Consider the following 14,225-nt stretch of genomic DNA (forward strand, 5'->3'; position numbering starts at 1 on the left):
GCAATTAATTTTAAAAATCACACACAAAAGGAGGTCACATTTGGTACATCGTACATATACAAAATATTAATAACATTCAAAATGTTTGAAACTAGCTTCTTTAAAATGATCCTCAAATTATTACATTGTATATATTTCCAACTGATGATGTTCACTGGTGCTTCCCGCCTTTATTGAGTTCCATTAGCATTTCTGAATCATATCAGTGGCGTCATTCCTGCCATGCATTATCAACATCCTTGAACTTTATTAATTTATTTAACAAACATTTAATGATTGCCATGCAATGACTAAAATGACAAGGTTATCTTTGTTTTGGTGTTTTCCTTCCCTGTAGCCTAATGCTATAGTTGAATATTTGCTATCGTATTCTGATTGTGTCCAACTATTTATCTCCTTACTCTGTGTTTTGTGACCCCTTTCTCCCTTTTTTTCTTTTTTCAGGTATAAGGGCCTTCCTGATGATTTCTTGGTGCGGGGGGGGGGGGGGGGGGGGGTGTCTCGTGGCTACTAAGTCCCTTACCTTTTGTTTGTCTAGCAAAGATTTAGTTTCTCCCTCATATCTGAAGCGTATTTTTGCTGGACAGAGTATTCTTGGCTAAAGATTCTTGTCTTTTAAAGTTTGAATATGTCATTCCATTCTCTCCTAGCTTGTACGGTTGCTGCAGAGAAACCTGCTGAAAGCCTGAAAGGGTTTCCTTTGTAGGTTATTTTCTTCTGCCTTGCTGCCCTGAGTATACTTTCTTTGTCATTCATTTTTGCCAGTTTTACTACTATATGCTTTGCAGTGGGTCTTTTTACATTGACAAACCTAGGCGATCTGGAAGCTTCCTCCACACATATTTCCCTCTTTCCCTAGGTTTGGGAAGTTTTCTGCTATTATTTCTTTGAACACACTTTCTGCTCCATTCTCCTTCTCTTCACCTTCTGGAATGTCCATAATTCTTACGTTGCATTTCCTCATTGAGTCAGATATTTCTTGGAGACTTTCTTCAAGTCTTTTGTCGTCTTAGTTCTCTCTCCTCTGTCTGGGGTATTTCAACACGTCTTTCTTCGATTAAACTGATTCGCTCCTCTATGATGTCCAGTCGAGCACTAAGGGAATCCATATTTTCTTTTCTCTCTTCTATTGTGTCTTTCATCTCTAATATTTCTGACTGATTCTTCTTTAGAGTTTCAATCTCTTTTGTGAAGTAGCTTGTGAATTCGTTGAATTGTTTCTCTATATTCTCTTTTACATTGTTGAATTTTTTGATGATAGCTATTTTGAATTCATTGTCATTTAGTTTTCATATTTCTGTGTCCTCAGGACTGGGTTCTGGGTGTTTGTTTTCTCTCTGGCCTGGAGATTTGATGTGGTGCCTGATGTTGGAAGGTCTGGTCTTTCTCATTCTGGTATTATTCTTTTGCAGTGACAGCCTGTTGCCATTGGGTGGGGGTTGAGAGCCATGGATTCTGAGTCCTCTGCCTTCAGCCGAGATGGCGTGGGGTGGGTCGGGGGAGGGGTGCTTTCTCCAGTGTGCAGTCCGGGGTTTCTGGATCAGCTCTCGCTGTCTGGTCTCCTGGGATCTTGGCTTGATGAGCTCACCCTGTGGGAAAGCTTTCGCCCAATTCGATGGCTTCCCTCTCGGCTGCAAGTGCCCTAGGGAGTCCTGGGTGATCTGGTGAATGCACGACCCCTCCCCCACTACTTCCCTCACGGAGCCTCCCGTGGCAGAGACTGCAGCCTTTAGGGGAGGGAGCAAAGTACTCTCTTACCTCATTCCAGCTCCTCCGAGGGGGTTCCAGCCTCTTCGCCCTCGTCATGTGGCTGCATATCTCTCTGATGTTTTTTGTTTTGTTAGGATACTTTTTCTTGGAGTATGCTGCCCCTTTTTGTGGTATGTTGGAGGGGAGAGAGTCCCAGGCAAGTTCACTCTGATATGATGCTGATGTCACTCCTCCCAGAAAAGCAGATTTAAAAGAGCCTATATGATCAATTGCTATTCGTGTTGTACTTATGTAAATAATTGGGCCAAATTTATTAAAACTAGACTTATTTTGCAAAGATGTGAGTCTGTATTAGGCTATCTTTGTTGAAAATTAGGGTAAATTTAGAGAGAAAAATTGTGTTTCAATAGAAACTATAATGCACATTTGTGGATGTTGTATTTGGGTTCTGTTAATTGTTTTCAAGGTTTTTGTCTTCTATCTGTAAATAGGACAGGATCCTGAACCCTTTTAGTTTCCTAAAATATGTGGTACCGATCTCCTAATTAACATTTGCAATTTTTTCTTTCCTTTTCACTTGGAATCATTGAGAACTCAAATCACCCTTTTTCCTGAAGCCCTGCAAACAGAAGCTGGAAATTTGGTATAATCTAAGAGAGGGCACCATGACACATCATGTTTGGACAGTCTTCATGCCTGTTGCTGTGCAAGCCACGCAAAAACGTTTACCTGAACACCTGATGACATCATAGGAGACATTTTAAACTGCAGGGGATGCTTCAACCCTGACATCTAGAGATCTTCTTGACTGACCATCCCCTAGGCTCAGAAATTGGTTTATGATTTGTTCCAACCATTACCCTTGTTTTTCTTTTTCTTTCCCTAAAAATGCTTCTTATTAAATACCTGGTTACTTGCTTACACAATATAGGCCTGACTTTGGGAGATCCTTTCTATGTTCTAGAGATGATCCAAAAGACCTGAAGGGAACTCAGACTGAGGAACTAGACACTGTCAGATGTTTCTCTGCACCATCTTTGTCATGGAGACTGGGTCCTATTGAAATGTTTGATTGGATGGCACCATGTGAAAAATGCCACAAGGAAAGACAATCATGCCATAGAAGTACATCACTATTGGCATCTCCCAGATCTTGGCTGGTTTCATACTCTAGAGCTTGCTTTCTCTGAACGGTCAAGTGGACCTGTGACTGACCGCATGTTGCTGTTCAGAAGACAGTCTGCTCAAGAGAAGTAATAAGCGACTCCCAGGTTCTTACTTACTTACTGGACTAGTAGACAGCAGGCTACTTGTTCACATCAGATGTCCCTTGAGGTTGCAGGCATTAACCTTGATTGGTTTACAGACATCTTCTCCTGGACTCCTTGAGGATTGAGGTCCATTATGGAAGGGATACTAAAATGTGGGCTATTTTGCTAATCTGTGTGGTCATCTATGTTAACCATAAAATGTGAGTTTTAAGTGTTGTTCCAAAGCCATTGATCAGAGTACTAAAATATTAGTCATGCAGAGCATATCTCGCTCTCCCCAACTGTTACCCAAAAATATATTAAAATAAAAGTAAAACAGTTTCATTCCTCTGATCTTATCTTTGCCCTTTCCAACAGGAAGCAGCTAGAGCGGCCTTTGCCCCCAACCCCAAGACTGAGGACTGATCATTAGAGGTAGGCTCATAAGAAATTGTGCAAGAAGTTAGAAAATCTTTCCTAGAGCAAAAAACTTTGAGAGAAGGTTTGCTGACTGCAGCTGTGCATATTCAGCATAATCAATTCTTGTTTAAATCTAACCAGATCTTTCTGTCACTCCTTACTATGTGAGTGAGCTGTCTTTCCCAGAAAGTCAGGTCCTGACCTCAAGATTCAGCTCACAAGGCCAAACACAGGCTGAAGAAGAAACTAACCAGAAAAATCCAGACAATCAAGGAAAGAGAAATTCACTCTTCCAAACCAAACACAGGCTTGTGGGAGGGTGCCAACTAACATGGCCACATGGTCCCCTTCCCCTACTTAAAACCCCAGCACATGCTCTGCTTCCCCTACCTAAAACCCCGGATAAAAACCCCTACCTTTTTCCCTTGGAGGACGTGGATCTGAGTTCTAACTCCCATCTGCTCATCTGGCTGCCTTTTTTTTTTTTTAATTGAGTTAATGATAGGTTACGATCTTGTGATATTTCAGTTGTACATTAACGTTTGTCGTTTGTGTTGTAGGTGCACCACTTCACCCTTTGTGCCCACCCCCCACCAAACCCTTCCCCTGGTAGCCACTAATCTGTTCTCTTTGTCAACATTTTTAAATTCCTCATATGAGTGGAGTCATAAAGAGATTATCCTTCCCTAGTTGGCTTATTTCACTTAACATAATCCCTCAAGGTCCATCCATGTTATTGCAAATGGAATGATTTTGTTCTGTTTTACAGCTGAGCAGTATTCCATTGTATATATACCACATCTTCTTTATCCACTCGTCTGTTGATGGGCACTTAGGTTGCTTCCACGTCTTGGCTATTGTAAATAATGCTGCAATGAACATTGAGGTGCATGGGACTTTTGGAATTGCTGACTTCAAGCTCTTTGGATAGATACCCAGTAGTGGAATGGCTGGATCATATGATAGTTCTATTTTTAATTTTTGAGGAATCTCCATACTGTTTTCCATAGTGGCTGCACTAGTTTGCATTCCCACCAGCAGAGTATGAGGGTTCCTTTTTCTCCACACCTCTCCATCATTTGTCACTTTTTGTTTCAGTTATTTTTGCCATTCTAACAGGTGTAAGGTGATATCTTAGTGCAGTTTTGATTTGCATTTCCCTGATGATTAGTGATGATGAGCATCTTTTCATATGTCTATTGGCCATCTGTATATCTTCTTTGGAGAAATGTCTGTTCACGGGTCCTGCCCATTTTTTTATCAGGTTGTTTGATTTTTTGTTGTTGAGTTGTGAGAGTTCTTTATATATTATGGATATTAAGCCTTTGTCAGATATATGACTTGCAAATAATTTTTCCCAGTTAGTGGGTTGTTTTTTCGTTTCAATCCTGTTTTCATGCCTTGAAGAAGCTCTTTAGTCTGATGAAGTCTCATTTGTTTATTCTTTCTATTGTTTCCCTTGTCTGAGAAGACCTGGTGTCTGAAAAGATCCTTCTAATACTGATGTCAAAGAGTGTACTGCCTACGTTTTCTTCTAGAAGCCTTATGGTTTCAGGTCTCACCTTTAGGTCTTTGATCCATTTTGAGTTTATTTTGGTGAATGGTGAAAAAGAATGGTCAATTTTCATTCTTTTACATATGGCTTTCCAGTTTTCCCAGCACTATTTGTTGAAAAGACTTTCTTTTCTCCATTGTATGCTCTCAGCTCCTTTCTCGAAGATAAGCTGTCCATAGATGTGTGGTTTTATTTCTGGGCTTTCAATCCTGTTCCATTGATCTGTGCACCTGTTTTTGTACCCGTACCATGCTGTTTTGATTACTGTAGCTTTGTAGCATGTTTTGAAGTCAGGGATTGTAATGCCTCCCATTTTGTTCTTTTTCTCAGGGTTGCATTAGCAATTCGGGGTCTTTTGTTGCCCCATATGAATTTGACGATTCTTTGTTCTAACTCTGTAAAGCATGTCATTGGGATTCTGATTGGGATAGCGTTGAATCTGTAGATTGCTTTAGGTAGAACGGACATTTTAGCTATGTTTATTCTTCCAATCCATGTACATGGAATGTCTTTCCATCTCCTTATGTTGTCGTCCAGCTCTCTCAGAAAGGCCTTGTAATTTTCATTCTATAGGGCCTTCACTTCCTCGGTTAAATTTACCCTGAGGTATTTTATTCTTTTTGTTGCGATTGTGAATGGGATTGTGTTCTTGAATTCTTTTTCTGTTTGTTCGTTATTAGAATATAGAAATGCTACTGATTTATCCAAATTAATTTTATACCCTGCAAGTTTGCTGTAGTTGTTGATTACTGCTAAGAATTTTCCGATGGATTCTTTGGTGTTTCCTAGATGTAAGATCATGTCATCTGCAAACAGCGAGAGTTTCACTTCTTCCCTCCGTATTTGGATTCCTTTTATTCCTTTTTCTTGCCTGATTTCTCTGGCCAGGACCTCCAGTACTATGTTAAAGAAGAGTGGTGATAGAGGGCATCCTTGTCTCATTCCTGTTTTCAGGGGGATGGCACTCAGTTTTTGCCCATTGAATATGATGTTGGCTGTGGGTGTGTCAAATATGGCCTTTATTATGTTGAGGTAGTTCCCTTCTAGGCCCATTTTGTTCAGAGTTTTTATCATAAACGGCTGTTGGATCTTGTCAAATGCTTTCTCTGCATCTATTGAGATGATCATGTGGTTTGTATTCCTCAGCTTGTTGATGTGGTGTATCACGTTGACACATTTGTGGATGTTGAACCATCCCTGTGTCCCTGGTATGAATCCCGCCTGATCAGGATGTATGATCCTTTTGATGAATCGCTGAATTCTGCTTGCCAAAATTCTGTTGAGAATTTTTGCATCTATGTTCATCAGTGATATTGGCCTGTAGTTCTCTTTTTTCATGGTGTCCTTGTCAGGTTTTGGTATCAGCATGATGTTGGCCTCATAGAATGTGTTAGGAAGTGTTCCATCCTCCCTAATTTTTTGGAATAGCTTGAAAAGGATAGGTGTTAAATCCTCCTGAAAGTTTGGTAGAATTCCCCAGGAAAGCCATCTGGTCCTGGGCTTTTATTCTTTGGAATGTTTTTGATGGCTGTTTCAATCTCTTTCCTTGTGATTGGTCTGTTCAAATTGTCTGCTTCTTCTTGAGTGAGCTTTGGGAGATTGCAGGAGTCCAAGAATTTAACCATTTCCTCTAGGTTATCCATTCTGTTGGCATAAAGTTTTTAGTAGTATTCTCTTATAATCCGTTGTATTTCTGCAGAGTCTGTTGTTATTTCTCCTCTTTCATTTCTGATTTTGTTTATTTGAGCTTTCTCCCTTTTTTTCTTTGTAAGTCTGGCTAGGGCTTTGTCAATTTTCTTTATCTTCTGAAAGAACCAGCTCTTTGTTTCATTGATCCTTTCTACTGCCTTTTTCATTTCAAGTGTATTTATTTCTGCTCTTATTTTTATTATTTTTCTCCTTCTGCTGACTTTGGGCTTTATTTGTTCTTCTTTCTCTAGTTCAGTTAGGTGTCATTTATGATTGCTTATTTGGGATTTTTCTTGTTTGTTAAGATGTGCCTTTATTGCGATGAATTTTCCTCTGAACACAGCTTTTGCTGTATCCCATATGAGTTGGTATGGCATGTTATCATTTTCATTTGTCTTCAGGTATTTTTTGATTTCTTCTTTAATTTCTTCAAGGATCCATTGCTTGTTCAGTAGTGTATTGTTTAGTCTCCACATCTTTGTGCTTTTCTCAGCTTTTTTCTTGTAATTAACTTCTAGCCTTATAGCATCATGATCAGAGAAGATGCTTCTTATTATTTCAATTTTTTTTTTATTTGTAGAGGCTTGCCTTGTTTCCCAACATATGGTCTATCCTTGAGAATGTTCCATATGCACTTGAGAAGAATGTGTATTCTGCAGTTTTAGGATGAAGTGATCTATATATGTCTATTAAGTCCAATGGTTTTAGTTTTTAATTTAGCTCCAGTATTTCCTTGTTGATTTTCTGTCTGGATGATCTGTCCATTGATGTGAGTGGGGTGTTGAGATCTCCCACTATCATTGTGTTGTTTTTAACATCTTCCTTTAGGTCTGTTAATACTTGCTGTATGAACCTTGGTGCTCCTATGTTGGGTGCATAGATATTTATAAGCGTTATTTCTTCTTTATGAAGTGTCCCTTTGATCATTATATATTGTCCCTCTGTGTCTCTCTTTACCTGTCTTATTTTGAAATCCGCTCTGTGTGAGATAAGATTTGCAACACCTGCTTTCATTTGCTTGCTATTAGCTTGAAGTACTGTCCTCCACCCCTTCACTCTGAGCCTGTGTTTGTCCTTGGGGCTGAGGTGTGTTTCCTGGAGGCAACAAATTGTTGGATCTTGTTCTTTAACCCATTTTGCCACTCTGTGTCTTTTTATTGGAGAGTTCAATCTGTTTATATTGAGAGTGATCATTGATGCATGTGGACTTAATGCTGTCACTCTGTCGCTCGTTATCTGGTTTTCCTGTGTTTCTCTTCCTGTGTGCTTTAGCCTACCCATTTAATACTGCAATTTCTTAGATTTTTGCTTATGTATGTTTTGTGGCTCTGTTCTGTTTTTTTAGTTTACTGGCTATGCTGAAGTTTGTATTTAGAATCTCATGTATAATATAGTTTATTCTCTGGTGGTCTCTTACTTACTTGACCTAGACTGATTTAGTCCCTTTGCTCTTCCCCTCCTCAATTATTATTTTCATTTCTTGTTTGAACTCATGTTATGAGTTTGTAGTTAGAGTGATAAGATTGTCTTTGCTTTGGTAGTTTCCTTCCCTTCATCCTAATGCTATAGTTGAATATTTGCTATCCTATTCTGGTGCTATCTATCTTGTTCCCTACTCTGTGGTTTGTCACGCCTTTCTCCATTTTTTCTTTTTTCAGGTATGAGAGCCTTCTTGAGGATTTCTTGTGGTGGAGGTCTTTTGGTTACAAATTCCCGTAACTTTTGTTTGTCTGGAAAAGATTTAATTTCTCCCTCATATCTGAAGGATATTCTTGCTGGATAGAGTATTGTTGGCTGAAGATTTTTTGTTTGTTTGTTTAAAGATTTTATTTTTCCCTTTTTCTCCCCAAAGCCCCCTGGTACATAGTTGTATATTCTTTGCCGCGGTTCCCTCTAGTTGTGGCATGTTGGACGCTGCCCCAGTGTGGTCTGATGAGCAGTGCCATGTCCGTGCCCAGGATTCGAACCAACGAAACCCTGGGCTGCCTGCAGCGGAGCATGCGAACTCAACCACTTGGCCACAGGGCCAGCCCCTTGGCTGAACATTTTTATCATTTAAACTTTTGAATATGTCACTCCATCCTTTCCTAGCTTGTAAGGTTCCTGTAGAGAAATCTGCTGAAAGTCTGATAGGAGTTCCTTTGTAGGTTATTTTCTTCTGTCTTGCTGACCTGAGTATTCTTTCTTTGTCTTTCCTTTTTGCCATTTGTACTACTATATGCCTTGCAGTAGATCTTTTTACATTGACAAATCTAGGAGATCTGAAAGCTTCCTCCACACACATTTCTCCCTCAATCCCTAGATTTGGGAAGTTCTCTTCTAGAATTTCATTAAGCACACTTTCTGCTCCATTTTCCTTTTCCACGTTCTCGGGAATTCCTATGATACTTAACTTCTTTCTCCTCATTGAATCCGCTTTCGCTCAGAGATTTTCCTCATTCTTTTTAATTCTTAGTTCTCTTTCTTCCTCTGTCTGGAGCCATTCAGCCTGTCTATCTTCGATTATGCTAATTTGCTCCTCTATGGTGTCTACAAGGGTACTCAGGAAATCCATATTCTGTTTTATCTGGTCCATTGTGTTTTTCATCTCTAGTAACTCTGTTTGATTCTTTATAATTTCAATCTCTTTTGTGAAGTAACTCCCGAACCCATTGCCTTGTTTCTCTATCTTTCTCTCTACCTCATTCAGTTTTTTGATTATAGCTACTCTGAACTCATTTTCACTTAGTTTAGCTATTTCCAAGTCCTGAGGATTTAATTCAGAGTTTTTGTTGTTTTCCTTCCTGTCTGGAGCTTTTATAAATTGCTGGATGGTAGAGGAGTGGTTTTTTCCCATGATGGTAGAATTCAGTTGCACTTACAGCCTGTCGCCACTAGATGGGGGTTGAGAGCCGCCCGTTCTGAGCTCTCCGCCTACGGGCAGGATGGTGGCACCCAGCGCAGTTTGCTGGTGAGGAGGGCTGTTTTTCTCACGCGCTGATCTGGATTCGGATCAGTTTTGTGCTCTGGTCTCCGGGACCCTGGGTTTATGTGGTCCCCACACATGGAAGCAGTCTCCCGTCAGCAGGTTTCCACTGTACCAGCGGCGGGAGTCCTGGACAATCTCCAGTCACGCGGCCCCTCACCCGCTCCTTTCCGCATCCACGGCAGCCATCCCAGTCTCTAGGGGAGGGAGCGAAGTTCTCTCCTACCCCGTTCCAGCTCCTCCCAGGTCTGCTGCAGGGTCTCCGTCCTCCGTCTTTTTGGTACTGTAGGTCTCTGATGACCTGGCGTTAGGTTTCTTGGCTGAAATTCAGGTTTTTTCCAGTCCTTTGTTGTAGTTTGGAGGGGAGAGAGTCCCAGGTCAGCTCACCCCACCATTTTGCTCCGCCCACTCACCTCATCTGGATGCCTTTTGATGGTAAACTTCTTTCCTTGTCACATGCCTGGTGATTCAGCTTTTTTCCTTACTGGTCCTACAGTGTGGCAGGTCAACAAGCCTGTGTTTGGGCTTGTTAACCAATATGTACAAGCTTTCAGTAATTTGGGTAGCCCTGCAAGGTGGGGAAAAGCACACTCGAATTCAAGTGAATGGCCCAAAACAAAGAATGTCAATCAATTGGCTTCTGGAAATATTTCGTTTCTCGGTTTAAAACATTCACGTCAATTGGCAGCAGTTGTGGCACACACTTTACATAAGGATTAGTCTGTGTTTTCACTGTACACTAATACATTATCTCCTCAATTTAATTATCAGTGGAGTCTTCCTGGAATAATTATGGGGACCCATGCACTTATCTACCTCACCCCAATAGAGATTCCGACCTCCTCCATTCTGAGAGAGCTACTCTAATAAGTTAACCTGCCTTGGCATCAACACATGGCTTCTCTTCTTCCTTCGTGTGTGACTGAAGGTCATTGCTAGATGCTCCAGACCAGAGACTGGGGCTTCTGGGAGCTCAGAGAAGGACAGCCTGAGAAGGGGACACAGGGAAGAGACACATGCTGATACCCTTCCTAGAAGAAGCTGACATGACCATCAGAGCAGACACCCAGGGACCTGACACTCAGGACTCCAGGACTACAAGGGCTGGGAAGAGATGACTTCAGGAATGTAGATTGTGGAGCCAGGGTTGACAGAATGAGAACTCATGCCATATGGCTGAATAACACTGATGAGAGAAATCTGAGTGTGGCTGTGTTTTTCAGAATTTGTGACTGTTTGTTTCAGAATATTGTTGATCAGTTTTAATGTTTTCTTTTCTGATGAGCATACAATAAGCTTCTTTTTTATGCCGTGTGTTCCATCTCCAAAGTCTGACTTTCCCAGGCTATGACCATGACTATGACAATGGTGAAACTTACCTGATTGTTGGTTTTTCATTTCAATCTTTCCTTGTCTGACATATTGATCCAAAATATTTGTAAACAACAACTCAGTTTTAAAGAGCACAAATATTTCTTCACCTGGGCACAGCCTACATATTATCCTACATATGTAGGACCTGCAAGTGGTCCTACCTATGATCACTGTGAGGCTGAATATGGAAAACTGTGAATATATTTTACCAGCTAGTTAACTCTCAGGAAAATTTTAAAATGATGCCCTAATAATTGGAATTAAGAGGAGTGCTTTTACATAAATTTAAGCCTGAGGAAATTCCAGCTGCCCTAGGAACATTCTACGAAACTTTTAAAGAAAAGAATAGACAAAATCACCCAAGCTGTACAGATAATAGAAAGAAGAATTAACGACAATGAGGAAAGTCTATGGGACCTGTGGGACAGCATCAAGCACACTAACATTCCTATTTTATGTGTCCTAGAAGGAGAAGAGAGAGACAAAGGGGCAGAGGATTTATTAGAAGAACTAATACCTGAAAACTTTCCTAACGTAAGGAAGGAAATGGACATCTAGGTACAGGAAGCACAGAGAGCACCAAACAAAAGAAGACCAAAGAGGCTCACACTAAGATACATTACAATTAAAATGTGAAAAATTTAAAGATAGAGAGAGACTCCTAAAAGCTGCGAGGGAAACGTAACAAGTTACATACAAACAAAATCCCATAAGGCTATCTGCTGACTTCTAAGCACAAATATTACAGGCTACAAGGGAGTGGCACATTCTATTTATAGTGCCAAAAGGAAAAAACCTACAGCCAAGAATACTCTACTTGGCAAGGTTATCGTTCAGAGTGAAAGGAGGGAGAGTTTCCCAGACAAGCAAAAATTAAGGGAGTTTGTCACCAAGAAACAAGTCTTACAAAAAATGATGCAGGGACTTATTGAACTCGGAAAGAGAAGACCACAGATAGGAATAAGAAACTTATGCAAAAAAAAAAGCAATAAAATCACTGGTAAAGGCAAAAATACGGTCAAGGTAGCAGATCAATCACCTATGAAGATAATAAGAAGGGAAAAAGACAAAAGTACGAAAATTACCTATATCTACGATAAAAGAGTAATGGATACAGATGCACAACAAAAGAGGTTAGATATGATATCAAAAACATGAAATGTGGGAGGAGCAGAGTAAAAGAGTAGAGTTTTTAGAAGAGGTCAAACTAGAGAGATCACCAGCTTCTGATAGATTGCTATGTGCCTAAGATGTTATCTATGAACTTCATGGTCATCACACACCAGGAACCAACAGAATCAGAAACAGAAAATTAAGAGACAGAAATCCAAACGTAATACTAAAAAAGGCAGCAAACCACAAGAGAAGAGAGCAAGAGAAGAAGAAAGGAACAGAGAACTACTAAATCAACCAGAAAAAAGTAACAAAATGGCAAGGACATCCTTATCAATAGCTACTTTCAATGTCAACGGACTAAATGCTCCAATCAAAAGGCATAGAGTGGCCTAGTGGACAAAAAAACAAGACCCATATATGTGCTAACTACGAGAGAGGCACTTCAGACCTAACCACACTCACAAACTGAAAGTCAAGAGATGGAAAATGATCCTCTGTGCAAATAGCAAGGAAAGAAAGTTGGGCTAACAATACGAATATCAGAGAAAACAGTCTTTCAAACAAAAATGGTCCCAAGAGACAAAGCAGGTCACCACATAATGATAAAGGGAAAAACCCAAGAAGAGGATATAACACTTGTAAATAGCTATGCACTCAACATAGCAGTACCTAAACATAAAAAGCAATTATTAACAGAAATGAAAGGAGAAAGAGACAGCAACACAATAAACAAGAGGGGGCTTCAACATGACTATAGCAATGGAGAGGTCATCCAAACAGAAGAACAACAGGGAAGCAGTGCTGTTCAACAACACTACAGACCAGGTGGAGTAGTAGATGCACACAGAACATTCCATCCAAAACCACAGAACACACATTATTTTAAATGCACATGGACCATTCTCCAGGACTTATCACACATTAGGCTGCAAACAAGACTCAACAAATGTCAGAAGACTGAAATAATACCAAGCACCTTTTCTGATCACAACAGCCTGAAACCAGAAATCAACTACAGGCAGAAAATCAGAAGAGACACAAATATGTGGAGACTAAACAAAACGCTACTGAACAAGGATTGGGTCAATGAAAAAATCAAAGGAGAAATAAAAAAATACCTGGAGACAAATGAAAATAAAACATGACTTGCAAAATTTATAGGATACAGGGGCTGGCCCTGTCGCCGAGTGGTTAAGTTTGTGTGCTCCACTGCAGGTGGCCCAGTGTCTCGTTGGTTTGACTCCTGGGCGCGGACATGGCACTGCTCATCAAGCCACGTTGAGCCAGCATCCCACATGCCACAACCAGAGGGACCGACAACAAAGAATATACAACTATGTTCCGGCAGGCTTTTGGGGAGAAAAAGGAAAAGAATAAAAATCTTTAAAAAAATGTATAGGATACAGCAAAAGTAGTTGTAAGAGGGAAGATTATAGCAATATAGCCCTACCTCAACAAACAAGAAAAATCTCAAATACACCATCTGACAGAGCACCTAAAGGAATCGGAAAAAGAAGAACCAGGCCCAAAATCAGCAGAAGGAATGAAATAAGAAATTCAGAGCAGAAATAAATGAAATATAGACTAAAAAACAGTAGAAAAAAAATCAATGAAATCCAGAGCTGGTTCTTTGAAAAGATAAACAAAATTCACAAACCTCTAAATAGACTCACCAAGAAAAAAGCAGAGAAGGCTCAAATAAAAAAAATCAGAATGGAAAGAGGACAAATTACCACGGACACCTCGGAAATACAAAAGATTATAAGAGGGTACTATGAAAAGCTATATGCCAAAACTTGGATAATCTAGAAGAAATGGGTCGATTCTTAGACTCTTACAACCTTCCAAAAGTGAATCAAGAAAAATTAGAGGATTGGAGTAGACCAACACGAGGAAGGAGAGCAAAACAGTCATCAAAAACCTCCACAAAAAGAAAAGTGCAGGACCGGACGGCTTCCCTAGTGAATTCTCCCAAACACTCAAAGAAGACTTAATATCTATCTTTCTCAAACTCTTCCGAAAAATTGAAGAGGAAGAGGAGCTTCCTATCTCATTCTATGACGCCAACATTACCCTGATACCGAAACCAGACAAGGACAACACAAAAGAAAGAAAATGAAAAGCCAGTATCACTGATGAACATCCA

General features: G+C 40.1%; 1 long non-coding RNA gene across 1 annotated transcript; it reads left to right on the forward strand.

Moving 5' to 3' along the window:
- The first annotated feature begins 3,296 nt into the window (after positions 1-3,296).
- Positions 3,297-12,009, forward strand: LOC139078933 (uncharacterized). The gene is made up of 2 exons (XR_011532129.1): positions 3,297-3,395; positions 10,518-12,009. It is a non-coding gene; the product is annotated as an uncharacterized lncRNA (long non-coding RNA).
- The last annotated feature ends 2,216 nt before the right edge of the window (positions 12,010-14,225 follow it).

Source organism: Equus przewalskii, chromosome 23 (genome assembly GCF_037783145.1).
Source record: "Equus przewalskii isolate Varuska chromosome 23, EquPr2, whole genome shotgun sequence".
NCBI lineage: Eukaryota > Metazoa > Chordata > Mammalia > Perissodactyla > Equidae > Equus > Equus przewalskii.